Source organism: Parasteatoda tepidariorum, chromosome 4 (genome assembly GCF_982258835.1).
Source record: "Parasteatoda tepidariorum strain Cologne lab strain chromosome 4, Ptep-v5.0, whole genome shotgun sequence".
NCBI lineage: Eukaryota > Metazoa > Arthropoda > Arachnida > Araneae > Theridiidae > Parasteatoda > Parasteatoda tepidariorum.
The window spans coordinates 96,856,502-96,880,835 of record NC_141758.1 but is presented as its reverse complement, the minus strand read 5'-3'; the positions used below and the strand labels follow the sequence as shown (position 1 = coordinate 96,880,835).

General features: G+C 28.3%; 1 protein-coding gene and 1 long non-coding RNA gene across 2 annotated transcripts in view; both read left to right on the top strand.

Annotated features, from left to right (window-relative positions):
• LOC107453943 (Iroquois homeobox protein 5a) overlaps positions 1–24,334 on the top strand; it is a 96,582-nt gene that overhangs the window by 5,737 nt on the left and 66,511 nt on the right. The gene's annotated exons all lie outside the window — the stretch shown is intronic.
• On the top strand, positions 7,644–12,188 carry LOC147812058 (uncharacterized). Its single transcript, XR_015433210.1, has 2 exons — positions 7,644–7,984; positions 10,396–12,188. It is a non-coding gene; the product is annotated as an uncharacterized LOC147812058 (long non-coding RNA).

The window sequence follows — 24,334 nt, the reverse complement described above, 5'->3', positions numbered from 1 at the left end:
TGACCATTTTGATCAGCCTGTGTAGTGACCGAGGGTGTGCTGTAGCGGTCCTCATTATACTGTTCTACCATAAAGTGCTTAACTTCGGGTGCAGGTCGTCAAGACACTAAAGCAGGGAAGCCATCCCCTCGGCAGAGGACCAAAATTGCGATGGCACGTATTCGGATCATCCTCAGGGATGTTTCCCTGACCGTCGCCAATAGCCCGTTGTGCAACTCTAGTGCGATGTAAATAATGTACCTACCTCTTAAACCTCTTAATTACATTATAACAACAGAGAATCGATTAATAACAATCTATTTTTCTTTTAAAAAAAGAATGTTGATTGTGATTGTGGTATTGGAGTTATTTTTTCAGAGAAAAATACATGGAAAGTTCTAGAATAGGCTCGATCTTTCTCTCACATTTAGAGAGGTCTAACATCATTCTATGTCGGTTATTTTCGGATGTGCAATATTGTTTAGCTATTAAACATCAATTTATTTTGTGAAAATCAAACCGAAGTAATTGAATCATCTCCATCCATGATCTTACTTCATAAAAATGTTGACAAGTTCTTAAGAAAAAAATAAGATCTGAGCTCTCATTCCGTGTTTACACAAAATACCAGTGTGAAATATTTCTGAGTCAGCCATTCTTACAATCGCTCATATCACATTACAAGCAAAACTGTGAAACAAAGAAGACCTAAACATTCTGAAAAAATAAAAAATGCCCGCATCTGACAAGGAAGGGAGGTGGGGGCGGCGGCGGAAGAAGAATTGACGAGAGGTTAAACGGCCTGTTCAGAATAATGAAGCTCATAGAGTCAGTCGCCGTGGGGGGTGCACGCGCATTATTGTTTGTTTTGCTGAGGGCGAATCGGTGGGAAATTAATTTCACGGGGCAGGTTACGTCTTTGCATTCGGTTTTTTTCTTTTCTTTTCTTTTTCTCTTCTTATTTCCCTTCTCCGTTGTTCAAGTATTTGTATCAACTCAAGAACCAATTCGAGAATTAGTCATTGGGGTTTATCCATAGATAATCTTAATTTATAAAATATTTACTAAATACCTCAAATTTTTTTTTTATTTTAAATTTTTTTTTTTTTTTATATATATAACCTTCGTTGAACAGCCGACCCAATTTTCGGGTTTACGACTACTAATGTTCAATTTCGCAGCCTTGTAATTTTGAACCCAATCCAGAAGACAAGGGAATTCCTGGATCAAGTATTAGGAGAAATTTGCCTTCGTGGAGGACTTTTTGACGGAACTAGCCCACATCTGCGTTACATGGAGAGGAAGACCGCTGTTAGCCTGACAGCAAGGGGACTCTAACCCATGATCCGTCTACCACTGAGGATATTTCACGTCAGCACTGTGATCGGTACAAGCCGATGTGGAATTCGTATCGACCAGCCATCGCCGGGATCGAACCCCGGGTCACCTCATTGGAAGGCGAACGCTCTATCCCCTGGCAGCTCTATATAGCTCAATTACGATAAAAAGCAATAACATATTCATTCGATAATTGTAAATAATACTATTCAAAATTATTATAGTCCCTGACCAAGTTATTAGACGCACTATAAGATTTTATGTAAAATCTTAATTATCAGGTGTAGCTAAACAGTTTTATTGTTTTTTAAGCGACTAAAACAGGTTTGCACTTGTTTACGTTCGTGTATCAATTGGTTAGCATTGTAATGCAATACGTTAAAAATAAATACAAATAGGAAGTGTGTAAAAAATCGCCTGAATAAAAACCCATAACATGTATGTTTAACTATAAAAGTACTGCCTATAAACTCGTGCAAAACATGCAATTATTGAAACATTACAGTGGGTCTAAAAATTTGGTCTTATTATTATAACGTACTAATATAATGCCTGATGTAATAAATATTCTACATTTATATAATATATCGTTTAATTTGTTCAATCGTCGAATTTACATTATATATAGTCTAATTTAACCCATTGATACACGATCGTAAACAAGTGCAAACCGGTTTCAGTCACATAAAAATGTATAGTATCACCTGATAATTAAGATTGTACATAGAATCTCATAGTGAGTCTAATAACTTAGCCAGGGATTGTATATTTCAAAATTTATCTTTGAAGTAATAATTCCTCTCCAAAATTACAATTTGTTTTTGAAAGACTAATATATCTTCATTATTGTTACACTATTGCTTACAAATTTCGTTCATATTTCGTCAAAATGACAATTAATAAATTAATTAAAAAATTATCTCAAAATCAATTCAATCAAAATGACAAAGTCGTGTACAATACGTATACTTAACAATTTAAACATTTCTGATTATTATTAATCAAACATATTTATCATTCCTTACATAATTTTGTTTGCATGAATGTGTTTTAAAAATTGCCTTCAAACATTTATTTTAAGGTAGTTCCATCAAGAATCTTCAAATGTTAAACATTAAAAATTCTATTACTTATTTTTTTAAAAATTTTTAAACATTTTTTTGACGTGCTTTTATTGGGTTTCTAACAAGAAAAATATTAGAAAACAAACCATACAGTTAGACGAAATTTATTTAATTAATTTATAATTTATTTATTTATTTATTTTTTTGCCCCCGTCATATTCCGATTTCTTTCCCTTTATTTTAAGAAATATTTATTTTTCAGTTTGTTTATTTATAAATAAATAAATAAATGAAATTAAATAACCTGAAAAGCAATTGTATTCCTTTAGTGATTTCTATTGTTTTCAACATTTTACGTTTGCTATTACATTCATTGATTAAAGATTACATAATAAGCACTTTCATTAAAGAGGGAACAAAATTACTAAAAATCCCACCCGCAAATAAGTAAGATATTGAACGGTTATCAGTCCACTAAAGGTATACATAGAGTACATACAGGTGTATACACAGTACAAGTGCATACATAGAGTACATATTTAATTACTAACTTTTTTTATTAATTTAATTATTTTGTAGTTTCAGAAACTGTTGGCAGTTCTTATTTTAAAACTACCATTTAAGCCTTAATGACTCATTAAATAAGTCACCATTTTGTTAGTCATATGAGAACAGGTTATAAAAATTGGTTATAGAACTGGTTATCATTTTTAAAAAAAATTCTGCAATAATTTAAATTCCTTTTCTCTGCAAACAGAAACAGCGGTCTCCAAATAGTGTTCTGACATAAAATGTCCTCAGTGGTAGACGGATCATGTGTTAGAGTCCCCTTGTCGTCAGGCTAACAGTGGGATGCTTTCGTGGATTTCCTCTTCATGTAACGCAAATGCGGTTATGTTTCACCAAAAAGTCCTCCACGAAGGCATATTTCTCCCAATACTTTTTCCAGGAGTTCCCTTGTCTTCTGGATCTGATTCAAAATTACAAGGCTACGGCATTGAACATTAGTAGTCGTAAACCCAAAAATTGAGTCGGCTATTTAACGACGGTTATAAAATAAAATAAAAAATCCAATATTGTGTGTTAAAAAAAAATTGTAGTCTGAAATTTTTGGCTGCAGCAGGATACTATCGAACAATCTCATTCCCGGTATTTAATATTAACGTTTGGTACTCGAATGGCATTTTTGGAAGTGGTTTGAGGCTACTTTAAATGCCACCGGAAAGCAAATAAGTGAATAGATGTTATAAACACACGATGGAATAAGATGAAAGCAATGCAGTGTTGAAGACCCGGCAGTCCGCGAAGGGACGGAGACAAGACTCTCCGTCGCATTCGAATCTTTTCTCTAGAATAAACAGGGTTAAACCTACGACACCTCCCTCAAAAGCGTTCCAATTGTAAAATGGAAGCGAAGTTAAAACATGGCGTTTCCTGTTGAAGTGACTTATGTTCTTGCGTTGAATTTCAATAGTTTGTATAAATATATTAAGAGTTTGATTTGGATAGAAAATAAACGGTTCGATATAATATCGTTATTCATTTTTAGTTCGCAGTTTGTCAAATTGTAAAAAAATGGAAGATTAATTATGAGTTTCGCTTTATTATGTGTTTGATTGCGAAAGATGGTTATGATTGTTATGGCATTCTTCATCATCTTATGTTAAACTTAAGCTTGATAATAAATTTGACGAAAATAATAAATTTGACGAAATTTATAAATTTGACGAAATAATAAATTTGACTTGAATTCATAAGGCAATAGTCTTAATAGACATATAGATTAGTCTAATAGACTTAAGTTTAATAGTCTAATGGACTTGAGGGAATAATAAATTTGACGAAAAGCTTACTCGCTTTTCGTCAAATTTATTACTGTCTTATTGTTATATATTTTAATTTATTATTTCAATTTATAATTCAATTTTTTAAATATTTTAATTTATAATTCAAATTTATTATTGTTATATATATATATATATATATATATATATATATATATATATATATATATATATTGTTAATGAAGAAAATATATATATATATATATATATATATATATATATATATATATATATATATATATATATATATATATATTGTTAATGAAGAAAAATTAATCGAGTGATTCGGAAAAGCTGTTGAAAAGCAGAAAATATAATTAAAAATGTAAGCACAAAATAATAATAATGAATAGCTTCCACTTTTTAAGTTATTTTAAGAAGATAATTCTTTAAAAAAAGTTGTTTAACAGCTAAAGACAGCGTAATTATCCTCTTTTTTTTTTTGCAGGATAAATTTTTTTACAAATATAATATACATTTTAAAACCTTTATTAAAAAGAAGTGGAAAAATATAAGGTGTTGCAAGCTAATATAAATGAGAAAAAAAAAATCTGATTCTACTGACTTATTATAAAGAATACAAAAAAAAAAAAAAAAAAAAAACGCTCGATTTTACTAACCTAGTATAATAGTATATATTCTATTTAAAATTAAAAAAGAAATGCTATTAATTATCAGTAAAAGAAACATGGTAATTCTGAAACAGCTTCGGGTTTAAGAGTTTATAAAAGTTTTCATTATTATAATGATCAGACGCTATTAAAAATTTTCTATGCACGTATTATTTTAAAAACACTGTTTATTATATATATATATATATATATATATATATATATATATAGGGGAGAGTGGGTACGATTGTAACAGAGCAAAAATTTCGAGTGTCGGGTTCTAGATTTGGTTCCTAGGTGGCGCACAAGGTGTATTTAATAAATCTACATGTACACCCTTGATGGCAACCATTTTTATGTACTTTTGAAAGAGTTACACCACAAAAATTATTTTTACGCCACGCAAGTACTTTTTTTGGTATTAGAATATTACATTGTAACAAAGTAATTTTGTTTAAACAAATAAAAATTAGTAACCGAATATGTAAGTGGACACCTTAATTAACATTTCAATAAAAAAATATTAGTTTTGCTAATTAACTAGCATTGTTTTTAACAAATGAAGCTGAAATGGCGTCTTGGGGACAATTGTAACAATAAGTAAAGGGACAATTGTAACAGCTGAAAATAAATAATCTTACGTTTACAAACCATTACCTAACACTTTAAGAACCATCAATAGTTTCCTATATCATTTATATTATGTTGCATGTGCATTATTTTATTTGTCACCATTCACAGCATAAATTAAAATTTTTAACCCCTTAAAGTTAAAAGTTTAACCCTTTAGGTCTCTGCTCATTATTATTTTTACTCCTAAAATATCACTACTATTTTGATCAATAAAAAAATATATCACAACTATGATAATATGCATAATTAAGTATGTTTTAGTTGAATTTATGAACTGTTACAATTGACCCCGTAAGTGGGGACAATTGTAACAAGTGCACGACTGTCAAAAATTTTTAATAACTAATATATTAATATTTAAAATCAGGTATTTATTTTTTTTCTAGTAGAGGATAGTCTACTTTACTCGTCTGTCAATTAATACAAATAATATATTCGATTTTTTGCTAGCTAAAAATAGTTAAGTAAAAAATGTTACAATTGACCCCACTCTCCCCTACTGATAGCACACAATATATTTAAAGGCATGGGCTGTATGAGGCATTATTATTACTGAGAATTCATAATAGCCCGAGAAGAATTCTAAGAAAATGTACAATCATTTATACAAATAAAAACTAAATCCTTTTATAGTATATGAATATAGATTAAAGCAAAAAAATTGCCATTTACTGACTGCAGTGAGCTGAGGGTTAAAAATATTGTAATAGGCAGCAGTCCAAGTGCAAATGATAGGAAATAAATAATAGTCAGTTAAAAGGTTATCTGTCCCCATCCTGTTATTGTATTTCAGATAATAATTCTTAATACGGTAAGTGAGAATCCAGATAAAATTAGATCCTTTTGAAATATGATAAGCCATAGAACGCGTTCCCTTGTCTTCTGGATTGGGGTCAAAATTACAAGGACACGGAATTGAACGCGGGAAGTTGTAAACTGAAAATTCGGTCAGCTGTTCAACGACGGTTACAAAAAAAAATATAGGAGAAATTAGAAAAAATTTATTTGTCTTTTAAAAAAAAAGGAGATATTTTTAACGAGATGCCAAGAAAGTACAATATAAACATATGATTTTAACTTCGAACTCCTGTTTATGAGTTAGAAAATTTAGCGCACTCTATTGCTTCTCATGGTTTTACCTAAAATGCCTTCTTAAGCTCAATTAAATATGCATTTTTTAAAAAAAGAAATATTGTTCTATAATTTTGAAGCATTTCACTTTTTCTAACTTTTAACACGTTTTTTAGTCCTTTACGAGCCATTAAATTAAATTAATGTGCATGAAAATGTGCCAGTAAACAACCGAACAACAAATGAATAAATAAAAGAAATGAAAACTATTACAGTGAATAAATAAATAAAAAATGTGACTACATGCGATGCAAAAATATGCCTAGTTTATTTCATCACCAAAAATGGTGACTACTGTACACCAAAATTTTTTGCATTGTACTATTTCATATTTTACGCTGTTTTTAAGTAATTTAATGAACATTACAAAATAACTTACAAATAGTAGTAAAACGTTCTGTAAAATTTAGAAAAAAAAATTTAAAAATAGTGTTTTTTAAAAAACGCGGGTGCGGAAATAATAATATTTCCCATACAGATTACGAAAAAATTCAATTTGAATATGGTAAAAATTTCAAAGGTTATTGGCAATTAGTAAAATATCTTTCTGGAATTTTTTAGATAGGATAGAAATAAAGAATAAATCATATTTTAATGGCAAACGCCATGTAAAAATTTCTAACTGAACATTTTCGAAACATTCAGAATTTTTCGATCATTATTAAATTAAATAATTAAAAAAACTAAATCTTCTTTTATATATATATATATATATATATATATATATATATATATATATATATATATATATATATATATATATATATATATATATATATATATATATATATATATATATATTACTGGCACCAAGAACGGGGGCCAGTAATAATTAAAAATTACATTTCGACAAATGATTTTTTTTTATTCGATATATGCAAAAAGTAAAATTAATAGTAAGAGGCTCGACTGTTACTAGATTCTTCAAATTGCGATTAATCTGTAGAATTTGAGTCGAAAATCTGAAGCAAAGACAGCAAAATTCCCTTATAACGAACCTCGCTTATTACAAACAACTATTTTGATTTAAAATACATATCTACACTCTAAAAACTGTACCTCTGATTTCAGAGGCACAAGCTAAATGTACCGTGTATTTTCTCGCGTAAGAGGCACATAACTAATGTGCCTTTAAAAATGAGAGGCACCACGAGAAATTGAAGGCACCAAAGCAAACGCCAGTCAATGCGCGGTACGAAAAGACTTTTGTGCCTTTCATTTCTTTTTCTTCGGTACGATCATGTAACGGAGAACAAGCGCATGCGCACATCAGTGAAAAATTTTATGACGAAATACGTTTTCTGTCCCTTCCCATCCACGCTACCGATGGAAGAAGTTTGTCTACAAATGTGTTCTATCGATGTTATAAAAATGCTTGAATTTGGTAAGTTTAATACTTATATTTTATTTTTATATTTATTCCTAAGTAACGGCGGCATCTTTTTTATTAATACATTTCAATTTTTATTACTGAATTGTTAATGCTACAAATCTTATAAAAATGTTTAAGCGAGAGAGCTAACCCTAGTTATGTTTACATTTCTGTTGTAGTTGTATTATTTATGTTTTATCATTATAATATTAAGAGGAATGTTTTTAAAGTGCCCTATATTTGTTCTGTAGTGTTTGATTATAATTTTGTATGAGGTTTTCAATGTGGCGATAGCTATGAATAAGAAATCATTTTTATTTGAAATACCAATTTGCTTTTTTGTTTATCTTAGTTTACATTCGAGAGCTATCACAGAAATTCTCTAACAGAATGATTGAATAATTTAAAAAACAACGAAGAATGTTTTCGAATTTTTATTATAATTATGAAAAGTATACTTTCAATTATTAGCTATTTTAGAAAACAATTGACATTGATATCTAATTATAATTATTTCAAACTGTTACTAAACTTACAGTTGATATAAACCTGAAGAAAAAAATAAGATTATGCTTTATTTATATTTTAAATATGGTGTGAGCATGGGAGAAAAAGGCAATCTTCTAATGATTTATAAATTTTTAATTAGTTATTATTTTTTTTGAAAAAGTAATGTTTAAAAATGTTTTATTCTAACATCACAGCTTTCAGTGTATAATTTCAAATTTTAGTTTTGAATTTATGACTCAAAATAGATAACATGGGATATATAATTATTTATGACTGTGAAACTCCTTTTAAAAATTGTAACATTTCAAATTGAAATTTAATTTATTTGATTTTTAAAAAGGATTAATAGCTTGCTCCAGGGTGCTCTTGTGGCACAGCTGGTTAAATTATCTTTCACACTGCTTATTAGAGAACTAGGGTAATGAGTTAGATCCTGGCAATGTATAAAACAACTGGCGTGTATACTTTGCATATAAATTCCGCCACAACTGAAAGTTCTCTCATTGGTTATCGTGCAGAAGATTCAAACGAGCTAGCTCAAGCGGAGTCCACTTTATCTGACCAGTATCAAAATTACATGGCATTTTAACCATGGCCGTTAAAAAGTAAAGCCCTAGAAATAGGATTTTTGGTCATGGTTGAGTGATGGGTGGTGATGAGTACCTTGCTCTTTGTTTAAAATAATATAATGCCAAGTACTTAACAGCTTGAACTTTTTGAAAAATATTAAAGTATTGCTAACTAGAGCAGTTTAATTTACATAATTTTGATATCAATAACTATATATAAAAAATAAAAAAATTATTTGCATAACATTCATTGGATCACAAATGGATTAGATATGCAGAATCGCTGTTGTGTCACTGGCATTTTCCAAGATAAATTCTTAATGCTTTATCGATATATACTGAATACTTTATTTAAAAAATATTTGGTACTTCATATTCAATGCTCAACACTTTATACTCCATGTTTTCTTGCTACGAAAAGCTACCTAGTAAAACTTTCTAATTCAGCATCAGTGATAATAATTTTTAAGAAACTTTTATTTTTTTTTATTGTTATTGCTACCTTACCTGTGTTACTTAGAATAACATTATCAAAAAACTTTTATTAATCTATAACTAATGCTTTTTCTGAACTGTAGTAAAAAAAATATGAAGCGAAGCAATTTTGATAACAATATTTAGAAAGAAAATATATTGATTGTAAGGATTGATATGTGTATAAACTTGATACAGTGAAATTTTTTTTTTTTTTTTGCTCTCTGAAAGACAATTTAATGTTTGTGTAATCTAAATTTATATTATTAGTATAACTAAATGATTAATAGTTTTTTTTGCTGTTACTTTTTGTCTCGACTGTGTTCCAGTAAATGCAAAAAAATGTTTTTAATTATTAAATATTTTTATAAATAATAAATAATTACTTTTCGATTTACATTTGAATTTTCTTTGTTGACTCCAATTTTGTTTTGTGTTAAGAACAATCCTTGCACTTTCTTATGTATTTAAGCTTAGATAGATTTACACTTTTTTTTTCTTTAACATGTTGAATGCCACACTAATTTTACATGGCTTGTCCGTCTGGCCAAAATGATTTTTTCAGTATATATTACAATTATTTCTTCAAACCATTTTAGTAATAATAATATAAAAAAAAATTAGAGCATTAAAAATTTATTCGAGTTATGTGTTTCGAATAATCTAGGCACCAGTCACCGGTGACCCCTATGGCATTCAACGTGTTAAATTAGTTCAATAATATTATATATAAAAATTATTTTAGCTAAACCTATTCTTAATGTAATAAAATCTTCATGAATGTATTTGTGTACATTGTGATAGAAACTTTTAACAACTTATTCAAATAAAATACTCTTACATTGATAAGTCCTGTTTTAAATGTTCTAGCCGAGATGAATGCATGACAAAACACTGACATGGAGAGGAAAACCACTAAGCCTGCTACAGTTAGTCTGGCGTCCAGGGGACTCAAACCCATGATCCAACTACCTCGGAGGGTATTTTACATCAGCACTGTGGTCAATGCTAAACTATAAATAATGTGGATGCTGTGGGAAGGATTTGATCAGGCCTCCTCTGCAAATGCTTTGCCCGTGTACCTCCCCCGGCAAAGTGTTGAGCATTTTTTCTTCCGGATACAACCTTTAAATGTCCGTTGCTATTTCTCTGAATTATTGTGATTCTGTATTAATAACTAGTGAAAACTAAAAGAAAGAAAAATGTGTGTCATTTGATTTTTTTCAAAATTTGGAAAATGTTTTAATAAAAGTTCTCTGCGAAACATGTGGACTTTTTTTATAAGGGTCTGCATTAAACGAATCTTACCATTTCCAAGTAAAATTGACTTACAGTTGTTCCACTCTGTAAAGCAAATTTATCTATATGTTATCACCTTTTACTATTATATTTTATTTTCTCATTATAGTGCTAATTTTTTTAATTTTGTTTTATTTTAAATTATTATAATTTTTGTAAATTTGGTTTTGGCTATTCTCACTGGTTAAATTACTCATTGTATTAAGTGTGTTTACCATTATAATTTTGCTTCCGGTGTTGTGTTTTCTTTTTTTACCTGCACTTTTTCTTTATTGACCTTTAATTATGATATTACTATATATATATACATAGCCTATACTAAGTATTTCAAATTATTTGCCAGATTTTAAAATTCTTAGCCAAAGGAAAATTTTAGAAATTTTTTATGATAGATTTTTTCTGTAGGAAACTTTTAAACATAATACAAATTTATTATAAATTAATTATTTTTTAAAAATGCAAATAGAAATTTAGAGTCATTTTGCTGTTGGGGAGGAGTAAACGTGCAATGAATGGGGGAGAGATTGAAAAATGCAGATGTTTTATCGTGTTTGAGGGGAGGAAATAAACATAGATTGAGGTTTATTTTTGGCAACGTATTAGATTAGTGTAGTAATATAAAGATAAACCTGAATCGACGCTATGTTCTGCGTTATTAAATTAGTGCATATATTATTGTCATGAAAAAATATTTTTTCTGCTAAAATAATCTGCATCTTGTTTTTCGTTTGAAAACAGCTTTCGCCAATACTTTCCCTCAAAAGGGATCTTCAATTGTAAACTAGCCATTGTACATTTTCTCTATGGGCTAATTTTATTTAGTACATTAGATTGTTGTAATCAAGTTTAAGTTAAAATAATTTTTATTTTAATAATATTTATAAAACAAATGCATGTTTAATGATTGGGGATAAAAATGCGGAATTTCACGATTTTTAAAATACTATAAAAAATAAAAATTCTGAAACAAGCTTTCAAAAAAAATTGCAAAATTCTTTTCATATATTCAGAGCTCAAATAAAATTGTCAATTAAGTAATATTAAGTACAGTTAGTTCTAAAAAAATTGAAAGCTAATGTTCCCAAAATGGGAATGATGGCGCCTAATGGGTTAATATGCTTCGCCAAAATCAGGCTTTTAAAAAAAAATTCATTTCAATAGAAAGAAATCTTTGATTTTACACTTGTAAAGTCATTTGATGAAACATATTTGATGTTATAAAACATACAAATTGTTCAAAATCTACATCTATAATTTTAAAATATTGTGAAAGTTCTATATTTTTCCATATTTGTGTGCAACTGTTACTAAATTATGTAATATTGTTCTTTATGTGTGAAAATAAAAGATATTAGATTTCATGATATTTAGTGTTTAATTTTGATTGTTATAAAGCTATTTTATTGAATCTCTAAATATTTAAAAAATATCTAAATTTATAAGAAATTTCCATTTTGAGGATACTTTTTGGAAAAAAAATCCATGAATTATATTGACTTGGTTTAACAGAAATAAATATTTTTTATACCTATATCTGATTAGAAAAACATCATTGTAATTGTTGAAGTATCATTAAACGCTACATAATTAAAGAAATTGTATAAATTTACATATTTTATAATTGCCTATGAAAAAGCATTAGATGGAATCCCTTGAGATGATCACCTCAAGTGGCCAATATTCAAAGAATTGGGAAATATTTTTCATTAAGAATTATTATAATTAATATCTTGGTAATAGTGTAAACCCCTTTTTATATGAAGTGCAAGCAAATTACGAATGGGTAAAAAAAAAAAAGTGTGTTCAAATCTGGTAAATAACAGGTTTTGGTTCCACTAAATGCTTATTTCAATGAGTGGTTCATAAAAGCAAAATCTAAGGTACAATGTACCTTTCAAGCTAAGAGGTACATCTGATTTTGCCTCTGAAATCAGAGGTACATTGTGCCTTTCATTTTTAAAGGTACGTTGTGCCCTTAAAATTCAGAGGCACAAACGATCCAAATGTGCCTCTGAAATCAGAGGTACATTGTGCCTTTCATTTTTAAAGGCACGTTGTGCCCTTAAAATTCAGAGGCACAAGCGATCCAAATGTGCCTCTGAAATCAGAGGTACATTGTGCCTTTCATTTTTAAAGGCACGTTGTGCCCTTAAAATTCAGAGGCACAAACGATCCAAATGTGCCTCTGAAATCAGCGGTACAGTTTTTAGAGTGTACAGTCCCAAATTATTCGACGCACTATAATATTCGATGTAAAATCCAAATTATCAGGTTATACTATACAGCTTTATTATTTTTATGTGACTGAAACCTGTTTGAACTTGTTTGCGTTAGTGAATCAACTGGTTAACATTGTAATGCAATACGTTAAAAATACAAATATGCAGTATATAAAAAATCTCCTGAATAACCCCATTACATCTATGTTTAAATATAAAAACATTGCCTATAAACTCGTGCAAAACATGCAATTATTAAAACATTACGCTGAGTCTAAAAATTTCGGTCTAATTATTATAATATACCTATATAATACCTGATATTAAAAATATTCTATATTTATATAATACATCGTTTAATTTATTCAATAATTTAATTTATATCATATATCATCTAATTTAACCCATTGATACACTAACGTAAACAAGTGCAAACCGGTTTCAGTCGCGTAAAAACAATAAATGTGTATAGTATCACTTGATAATTAAAATTTTACATAGAATCTTATAGTACGTCTAATAATTTGGAATTATTGGCCGGGAATTGTAGAGTAGATTGTCCTAAGATTGTAGACTGAATTACGTTACTTTATTTAATACATAAATTTCCATAACAGAAATGTTTGAAAAAAAGTTTCTAAAATCATAAGAAGTTTTTTTCAAGAAGAAAATAAAATGAAGTGCTTTTGACGTTACTGATAACAGTGAATGTCTACTTCATTAATAAGTTGTCATTTAGGGAAAGCAAAAAAGCATGCCAAAGCATAGAAAAATAGTTGAATATTTCTTTGTTGGGAAAAAGTCTCTTATTTTCGTAAGTGGTAGCTAAATTGAGCAACTTTTCATTCGCCTCTCTTTCTCATTTTTTGAATTCGTAGAATACCGATGTAGAAACTGAAATTAAATTATTATTAAGCTTAAAAACATTAAATTTGGGCAATCTAGAATATTTTCAACAGCAAAGAAATATTATGTTTTACACGACGAATCTTTTACAACGGAAAAAAAGCATTTTGCTTCGCAAAGATAAATGGTAATTAAAAAAATATTTTACAACTCAGTTTAAATACAGTGTGATAAAGAAATAAACAAAAAAAAACATGAATAACTTATGATCTAATTATCAGATTTTCAAGAACTACGACTCAATATTGATGGTTGAAGGGGGTGAATTCAAGAATGCTAATTAATTAGTGCAGACAAATCTTAAATTACGAAAAAAAGTACTTTCTATAAATAAACATGACTTTTTTTTATCGATCGATTATAATTTCTGACCCCCAGATATGGGGAGGTAACTACAAGCTGGGAAATACAGTCCCCAAAGTTCTGATATTTTACATTTTACGTTATATTAGTTTTATATTTTACGTATTACGCCAGATCTCGAGAGCTTTTTAAGCAAATTGAAATCCTTTTGCACACAATTATAAAATTTATTTATTCGAAAATAATTTCACACAAATTTTTTTTTTTATAATTACTTGTATTATTTTATATTTTAGTATTTTATTTAATGATAGTTAAATTTTTTGAATTGCAAGGTATATAAATTTTTGCATCACTTTTTAAAGAATTTATTTTTAAATAGCAAATAAAAATTTGAATGAAACGGTAGTATAGTTTAATGAGATAATGAGTTTGAAAAAAATCAAATGTTTAAAATGGTATTAAAAGAATAATATTTGTAACTAAAATATAAAGCTGCTATAAAAACATTAACAAATTTAAAATTATTACAAATATATTTTAAGTACCGAACTGTAGTTATTTCCAGAAAATTGTATTCACTTAACAAAATACCTGTGGTTTGAAAGAATTAGAACTAATATATTACAAACAATGTGTTCGTTTCTTAAATTAAGATTTTTGAGCAATGAAGCTATTTAATTGATTTTAATGGCCATGGAAATATGAATTTTCAATAAACAAACAAAACAAAAAAGTAGTCAATAAAGTTGCGGTACAATATAAAGCAATAAATATTAATTTAGGATTCAACTATTCAATATTTCTCAAAAAACTTAATTTATTAATCAAGCAGATACACAGCACAGTGAGGAAATACAATGAATTCGAATTAGGCTTAACAAAACCGAAGCGGATGGAAATTATTAAATGTTACAAAATTATTTAAAACATTTGTAAGATTTTTGTTATCTTCGAATACAGAAACATGTTAAATTTAATACACAACTACAAACACATATGCTTTTTTAGAACAAATTACTTGTTTCTAAGAAATGTTCAGCATTGTGAGTGGTCACCATCTCTGTTGAATTTCTAAATAAAAAAAAAAATTTAAAGAAAATTTTTTTTTAACGAAAAAGATTTCTAAACAAATCTAGGATTCATGTGTTCAATGTGTCTTAAAATAAAATGAATTTGTTAATCAAGCAGATAAACAGCACAGTGAGAAAATACAATGAATTCGAATTAGGCTTAACAAAATCGAAGCATATAGAAATTAAATGTTACAAAATTATTTAAAACATTTGTAAGATTTTTGTTATCTTCGAATACAGAAACATGTTAAATTTAATACACAACTACAAACACATATGCTTTTTTAGAACAAATTACTTGTTTCTAAGAAATGTTCAGCATTGTGAGTGGTCACCATCTCTGTTGAATTTCTAAATAAAAAAAAAAATTTAAAGAAAATTTTTTTTTAACGAAAAAGATTTCTAAACAAATCTAGGATTCATGTGTTCAATGTGTCTTAAAATAAAATGAATTTGTTAATCAAGCAGATACACAGCACACTGAGAAAATACAATGAATTCGAATTAGGCTTAACAAAACCGAAGCAGATAGAAATTATATATTATAAAATTATATAAAACAATTGTAAGATAATACACAGTTGGAATGCACGATTTTTGTGTAGATCTTCGTATGAGAACATGTTAAATTTAATACACGGGTAAAAACACGTATGCCTTTTTATAACAGATTACTTGTTTCTAAGAAATGTTCAGCATCGTGCGTGGTCACCTTCTCTGTTCGATTTCTAAATAAAAAAAATAAAATTTCTAAATAAATTTAGGATTTATTTATTGAATATTTCTTAAAATAAAATGAATTTGTTAATCAAGCAGAGAGAAAATACTCCTTCTCTGCTCGATTTCTAAATAAAAAGTATTTGATCTCTGTGCAAGCTTCATAAGATTTAACAACATCCGTTAAAGTGTAAATGAATTGTCTGTAATTGTTTAGAGTCGATCATGAGTTGGCGAGTGTTTGTTGCATTCAATGCTGCTTCGAAATAATTTTAAGTTCACGGTTTAAATATGTATAGACGTTTTTAGTTGTGTAATAGGGATTTTTTAATTTAATTTTCAAATCTCCGTAAACTGTATTAAATAATTTTCTCATGCATAATTTCTATTCACTTCAGCACTGTCAAACCCAGTTCAAAATCGTCTTAATATTCTCTGTCTCTTTTTTTTTTACAAACTAATTTTATTTTAAAAATTAGTACATAAATGTGTGCAACTTAAAATGATTGTTTCTTCATATTGTCTCGTATAAATAACTTCACTGCTTCTTGTGTGTGTCATATCATACTGAATATTTTGTCTAAAGTAAGAACTCTCCTAGCTATGCATCTGGAGCCGTTGCGGTGGCTATGGTAACGGGGTACAACTATTTCAAGTCGGGGTGTGGGGTCATTGTTTAGGACAGGTTTTGGCTCGGTTCGGCGAGATTGAAAGGAAATCTTTTTCTTGAGTATACTGTGTTAGCTCTAGAGTGAAGAGAAGCTACCCTCTCTGAAATGCGCTATTCTTGTTTCCATAGCAGCAGACGACCTAAGACTTTGGGTTTGGGAGTTCTTTGCAATGTTAATGAATAGAAAACATGGTAGCTTCACACTAAGAACACTCTTAAGTCTGCAGCAGAAGCAAAGTGTAATGGTAACACTTTGTGGAACACGGCTTTGGTGCAATTGCCACATTTTTTGGAGTTCAGCTACAAGAAAAATTTAAGTTTAGATGAGCATATTTTGTGTAAATCACAGCTAAATGAAGGACTTAGATTTACGAGTACCTACTGCTTATTACCTACTACTTAAAACATTAAATTTAGAAAAACAGAATGTTGGTGCCGGAATAAAAAATTAAAGAGAAGTGATTTTGCTCGATGATCGATAAATGAAAACAGTATGTCATTATTACAATTCAGATAAGAAATGAATTTTATCTCTTTTGAATTCTTGAATTATTTTTTTTTTAAAAAAAAACTTTAATATAATATATATCTGGCAACTATCTAACTTATAGTTTTTTAAATTTTTATTATTATAATTACTTTCACCACCAATTTAAACGTGAGCATACAAAATAAAGATTACGCGAGAGAGATAAATTACATTTTTTACAACAATAGATGAAAAATAGTTATTTCAAGTAAATAAAAGTGAGAAAAAATTTGTGAGAAAAAACCCCCACTAAAAATGCAATCGAATTTCATTTTTTCTAGCAGCTCAGCAGACCACTACATGTTTAAAAATTAATAATTCCCGAACTGATAATCGATTTTTAATTTTTTTTATTCCATATCGTAATCCTTGTACATTTTTCAGAAAGCCTTTGTAATTTCAAGATTATAATTCTTATAGTTTGCGAGCAGCAAAACAAATTCTAACGTAAAGTACAACACCCAAAAAATTGCGGCAGTGGCCGAAGATATAGAGAAAAGTTTGTGATAAGTTCCGTATTGTTTCTGAGCACATAACTTCCGTTTGCGGAGGAAAATTTTCTCTGTATTTGGCGACGTTTGAGTTCGGTTTTTTCCATCGCTTAAGAGAATTGGGGCTTGGCTTACTCGAAATAGAAGGAAAAGAACAGTTGCTAACGTAAACAAATGCCCCATTTCAACAACCAATCAGGATCGAGATACCCACTCTACGTCACTTGCAGGTATCCCATTAACAAACCTCTTCAATTTGTAGTCAATCGGTTTTCTGTCAGAGAGTTCAGACGCCATACATATTTACTGAAAAATCGATAAAATGTAAATAAAGTTTCTTTTTTTATAAAAAAAAAATTAAAAAAAATAATTAAATAAAACTTTTGTTACTCATAAGAATTGAAAACACCTAGGAAAGGTAATTTTTTTAATCCATTCCACCTAAAAATTTGAGTTGAGGAAACGTTTAGACAGAAATAAAACGACGAAATCTTTCTTTAAAATCTATAATTTTTTAATTAAATTCTTTTAAAAAGAAAAGGAGCAGCGATAGCTCAGGGGATAGATCGTTCGCCTTCCAATGAGGTGAAACGGGTTCGAATCCCAGCGATGGCTGGTCGATACGAATTCCGCATCCAGCTTGCACCGACCACAGTGCTGACATAAAATATCCTTAGTGGTAGACGGATCATGCGTTAGATTCTCCTTCCCAACAGGCTAACCGGGGAAGGTTCTCGTGGTCTTCCTCTCCATGTAACGCAAATGTGGGTTATTTCCATCAAACAGTCCCGTACGAAGGCAAATTTCTCTCAATACTTGATCCAGGAGTTTCCTTGTCTTCTGGATTGGATTCAGAATTGCAAGGGTGAACATTAGTAGTCGTAAACCCAAAATTAGGTCGGTTGTTCAACGCGACGGCTATAAAATAAAAATAAAATAAATAGAAAAGGAAATATGTCAAAGATACTGTTTATGAATCGCCCAAGAGAATATAAAGAATGCATTTATTAGGAATGTGAATTTTGTTTCTTCTTTAAAATGGCATGTCACTTATTGTCAAACATATTCAAAACTATAAATATTTAAAATTTGGTCGTTTATTTTATGCGAACCCCTGTATACTGTAATTTCTTCCTATTTACAAAACTTGAATTCAAACATTGTTTTTCCTTTTCTGCATATCACTGCATATCACATGCATACTGCATATCACTTATTGTCAAATCGATTCAAAACTATAAATATTTAAAATTTGGTCATTTATTTTATGCAAACCTTTGTATATCGTCTACACATTTCTGTCTATTTACAAAACTTGAATTCAAACATTGATTTCCTTTTTCTTTAATCTGGCATGTCACTTATTGTCAAATAGATTCAAAACTATAAATATTTAAAATTTGGTCATTTATTTTATGCCTTATTAAACATTGGTCATTTATTTTATGCCTTATTATATATTAAACCTTTGTATATCGTCAACACATTTCTGTCTATTTACAAAACTTGAATTCAGACATTGGTTTTCTTTTTCTTTAATATGGCATATCACAATTTGTCAAATAGCTTCAAAACTATAAATATTTAAAATTTGGTCATTTATTTTATGTGAAACCCCTGTATACTGTCATTTCTTCCCATTTAAAGAACTGGAATGCAAAGATAGAGATGTAGATGCGTCTTATTTTTTACTTAGAGCAGTGACTGCGTAAGGGACCACACCTGCCTCACTTACGCATTCGCCTCACGTATCTCCGCATTTATCACTTAACCTGATACTTGCTCGCTGGAGATTGATTTTATTTACCTTTTATTATTTTTATTTTTTATTTTTCTGAAAGGAGGAGGCGAGTGTCATTCGATACCAGATCTTAATAATCGAATTCACGCCATACAATTAGTTATCGGGAAATGGATCGCTAAGAGATAATCGCATCTACGGTGATTTTTTGATTCTTTCGTAAGAAATCTACATTCCGTCAGCGAGTTTTTATTACTCAGGACACAATGCGTATTTAAGAAAATGGACACAACAAACAACTTTTTTTTTTAATGTTAACTTTGAAAGGAAAGAAGACTGACTTATTTTATTTCATCAATTTATTTTTGTGATTAATACTAAAATTTTTACAGGACGTTAAATTTTACAAAGGCATTGTCATGACAGTTTTTAAACAATTTTTATTGAAATGAGAACTAGTTTGGAATGTTTGCCGTTTATTGAACGTTATATTTTGGCATTTATTTGTTTATTCCGTTGGCCAAAAGCCTATTTTATTTCTATGTAATGTTTTTCAAACTGCGCATGGTCTAAAAAGCATAATTGGCATGATTTTTTCTTTTTTAATGTTAACTTTGAAAGGAAAGAAGACTGACTTATTTTATTTCAGCAATTTATTTTTGTGATTAAACTAAAATTTTACAGGACGTTAAATTTTACAAAGGCATTGTCATGACAGTTTTTAAACAATTTTTATTGAAATGAGAACTAGTTTGGAATGTTTGCCGTTTATTAAACGTTATATTTTGGCATTTATTTGTTTATTCCGTTGGCCAAAAGCCTATTTTATTTCTATGTAATGTTTTTCAAACTGCGCATGGTCTAAAAAGCATAATTGGCATGATTTTTTCTTTTTTAATGTTAACTTTGAAAGGAAAGAAGACTGACTTATTTTATTTCAGCAATTTATTTTTGTGATTAAACTAAAATTTTACAGGACGTTAAATTTTACAAAGGCATTGTCATGACAGTTTTTAAACAATTTTTATTGAAATGAGAACTAGTTTGGAATGTTTGCCGTTTATTGAACGTTATATTTTGGCATTTATTTGTTTATTCCGTTGGCCAAAAGCCTATTTTATTTCTATGTAATGTTTTTCAAACTGCGCATGGTCTAAAAAGCATAATTGGCATGATTTTTTCTTTTTTAATGTTAACTTTGAAAGGAAAGAAGACTGACTTATTTTATTTCAGCAATTTATTTTTGTGATTAAACTAAAATTTTACAGGACGTTAAATTTTACAAAGGCATTGTCATGACAGTTTTTAAACAATTTTTATTGAAATGAGAACTAGTTTGGAATGTTTGCCGTTTATTAAACGTTATATTTTGGCATTTATTTGTTTATTCCGTTGGCCAAAAGCCTATTTTATTTCTAAGTAATGTTTTTCAAACTGCGCATGGTCCAAAAAGCATAATTTGCATGATTTTTTCTTTTTTAATGTTAACTTTGAAAGGAAAGAAGACTGACTTATTTTATTTCAGCAATTTATTTTTGTGATTAAACTAAAATTTTCACAGGACGTTACATTTTACAAAGACATTGTCATAACAGTTTATAAAAAGCTTTTTTTTAATTATTTTTCACTTTTTGGTGAAGTGAGAAGTAGTTTGGAATGTTTGCAGCTTCTTAAACACTTATATTTTGGTACTTATTTGTTTATTTTAAAGCCTATTTTATTTCTATGCAATGTTTTTCAAACTGTGCATTGTCTAAAAAGCATAATTTGTATGATTTCTTTTCTTTGTATAATGTTAACTTTGAAAAGAAAGAAGAAAGACTTATTTTATTCGAGTAATTTATTTTTGTGATTAAACAAAATTTTTACCGGACTTTAAATTTCACGAAGACATTGTCATGACAGTTTATACACATTTTTTTTTATTTATTATCTTTTGCTTTTTAGTGAAATGAGAACTAGTTTGGAATGTTTGCAGTTTCTTAAACACTTATATTTTGGCCCTTATTTGTTTATTTTAAAGCCTATTTTATTTCTATGTAATGTGTTTCTCAAACTGTGCATTGTCCAAAAAGCATAATTTGCATGATTTCTTTTTTATTTAATGTTAACTTTGAAAGGAAAGATGAACAGTTTATTTTATTTTTGTGAATAAACAAAATTTTTACCGTACGTTAAATTTGACATGACATTGTCATGACAGTTTTTAAACAACTTTTTTTATTGTTTTTTAGTTTTTAGTGAAAAGGGAACTAGTTTGGAATGTTTGCAGTTTCTTAAACGTCATATTTTGGCACTTATTTGCTTATTCTGTTGGCAAGAAGTCTATTTTATTTCTATATAATGCTTTTAAAACTGTGCATTGTCCAAAAAGCATAATTTGTATGATTTCTTTTCTTTGTATAATGTTAACTTTGAAAAGAAAGAAGAAATACTTATTTTATTCGAGTAATTTATTTTTGTGATTAAACAAAATTTTTTACCGGACTTTAAATTTCACGAAGACATTGTCATGACAGTTTATACACATTTTTTTTTATTTATTATCTTTTGCTTTTTAGTGAAATGAGAACTAGTTTGGAATGTTTGCAGTTTCTTAAACACTTATATTTTGGCCCTTATTTGTTTATTTTAAAGCCTATTTTATTTCTATGTAATGTGTTTCTCAAACTGTGCATTGTCCAAAAAGCATAATTTGCATGATTTCTTTTTTATTTAATGTTAACTTTGAAAGGAAAGATGAACAGTTTATTTTATTTTTGTGAATAAACAAAATTTTTACCGTACGTTAAATTTGACATGACATTGTCATGACAGTTTTTAAACAACTTTTTTTATTGTTTTTTAGTTTTTAGTGAAAAGGGAACTAGTTTGGAATGTTTGCAGTTTCTTAAACGTCATATTTTGGCACTTATTTGCTTATTCTGTTGGCAAGAAGTCTATTTTATTTCTATATAATGCTTTTAAAACTGTGCATTGTCCAAAAAGCATAATTTGTATGATTTCTTTTCTTTGTATAATGTTAACTTTGAAAAGAAAGAAGAAATACTTATTTTATTCGAGTAATTTATTTTTGTGATTAAACAAAATTTTTTACCGGACTTTAAATTTCACGAAGACATTGTCATGACAGTTTATACACATTTTTTTTTATTTATTATCTTTTGCTTTTTAGTGAAATGAGAACTAGTTTGGAATGTTTGCAGTTTCTTAAACACTTATATTTTGGCCCTTATTTGTTTATTTTAAAGCCTATTTTATTTCTATGTAATGTGTTTCTCAAACTGTGCATTGTCCAAAAAGCATAATTTGCATGATTTCTTTTTTATTTAATGTTAACTTTGAAAGGAAAGATGAACAGTTTATTTTATTTTTGTGAATAAACAAAATTTTTACCGTACGTTAAATTTGACATGACATTGTCATGACAGTTTTTAAACAACTTTTTTTATTGTTTTTTAGTTTTTAGTGAAAAGGGAACTAGTTTGGAATGTTTGCAGTTTCTTAAACGTCATATTTTGGCACTTATTTGCTTATTCTGTTGGCAAGAAGTCTATTTTATTTCTATATAATGCTTTTAAAACTGTGCATTGTCCAAAAAGCATAATTTACATGATTTCTTTTTTATTTAATGTTGACTTTGAAAGGAAAGATGAACAACTTATTTTATTTTTGTGATTAAACAAATTTTTACCGGACGCTAAATTTGACAAGGCATTGTCATGACAATTTTTAAACAACTTTTTTTTTAATTATTTTTAAGTGAAATGAGAACTAGTTTGGAATGTTTGCAGTATCCTAAACGTCATATTTTGGCACTTATCTGTTTATTTTAAAGCCTATTTTATGTCGATGTAATATTTTTCAAACTGCGCATTGTCCAAATAGCATAGTTTGCATGATTTCTTTTCTTTTTTTTAATGAATTTCCATTTTACTTACCATAATATTTCTCCTCAAAATTTCCTTTACAATTGTGGATGATTATCAACACACAATTGCATGAAGTACTACAAACAATAACTTTTAAAAAATTCCTTTAATAAACCTATCAAAAAAATTTAAAAGAACTGATCAAAATTATCAATACAGCTCATAGGAAAAGCAAATAAGTAAAACTTTGATAATAGATTTAAATTGATGTAAATTCCTTGTGTTCTCAGGACGTCCTAGAATATCGGAAAAAATTTAAACCCCTTATTAAACATATGATTTTTTATTTTATTTTCCTATATAAAGTACTCACTAAGTATCCATTCATCGTCCATTGTAAATAAACAATGAATACGAAATCTGGAACAATTATAAAATTTTAAATAATTTAAATTTCTTGATTATTTTTTACCCTGAGATTTTATATAATTAAAACACTGTTGGGTTACGTTTTTGGAAGTTCCTTCTTAGCATCTGACCTCATTGTTTTTGTTTTCTGTGTTATTGTTCTGTTGCATCATTGTTTATGTTTTCTGTGCTCTTTTGCTGATTTCTTTGAGTGACTACTTTATATTAATGGCATCTAATAAAATTAAATTAAAACTTTTTGATTTTCTCTTGCTTTTCAATCTTAATAATTTACCCGTGTCGGGTAAATTATTAAGTTGCAATTCTTTCCTATATAATATGCAAGCAAAATTTATTCTCATTTAATCATCTAATTAAATTTCTAAAATTTTGAACACAAATTGAAGATAAATAGGTGAAAAAATGGAATAAAAGTTTTAAAAATTAAGTTTTTAAATCAGATTAAAAAGGAGAAAATAATTTTATTTTTGTCAAACTAGACAAAAAATAAAAAAAATAAATAAAAAATCACTTTTATCGTAATCTTTATCACCATCAATGATCACCCTTTTCGAAGG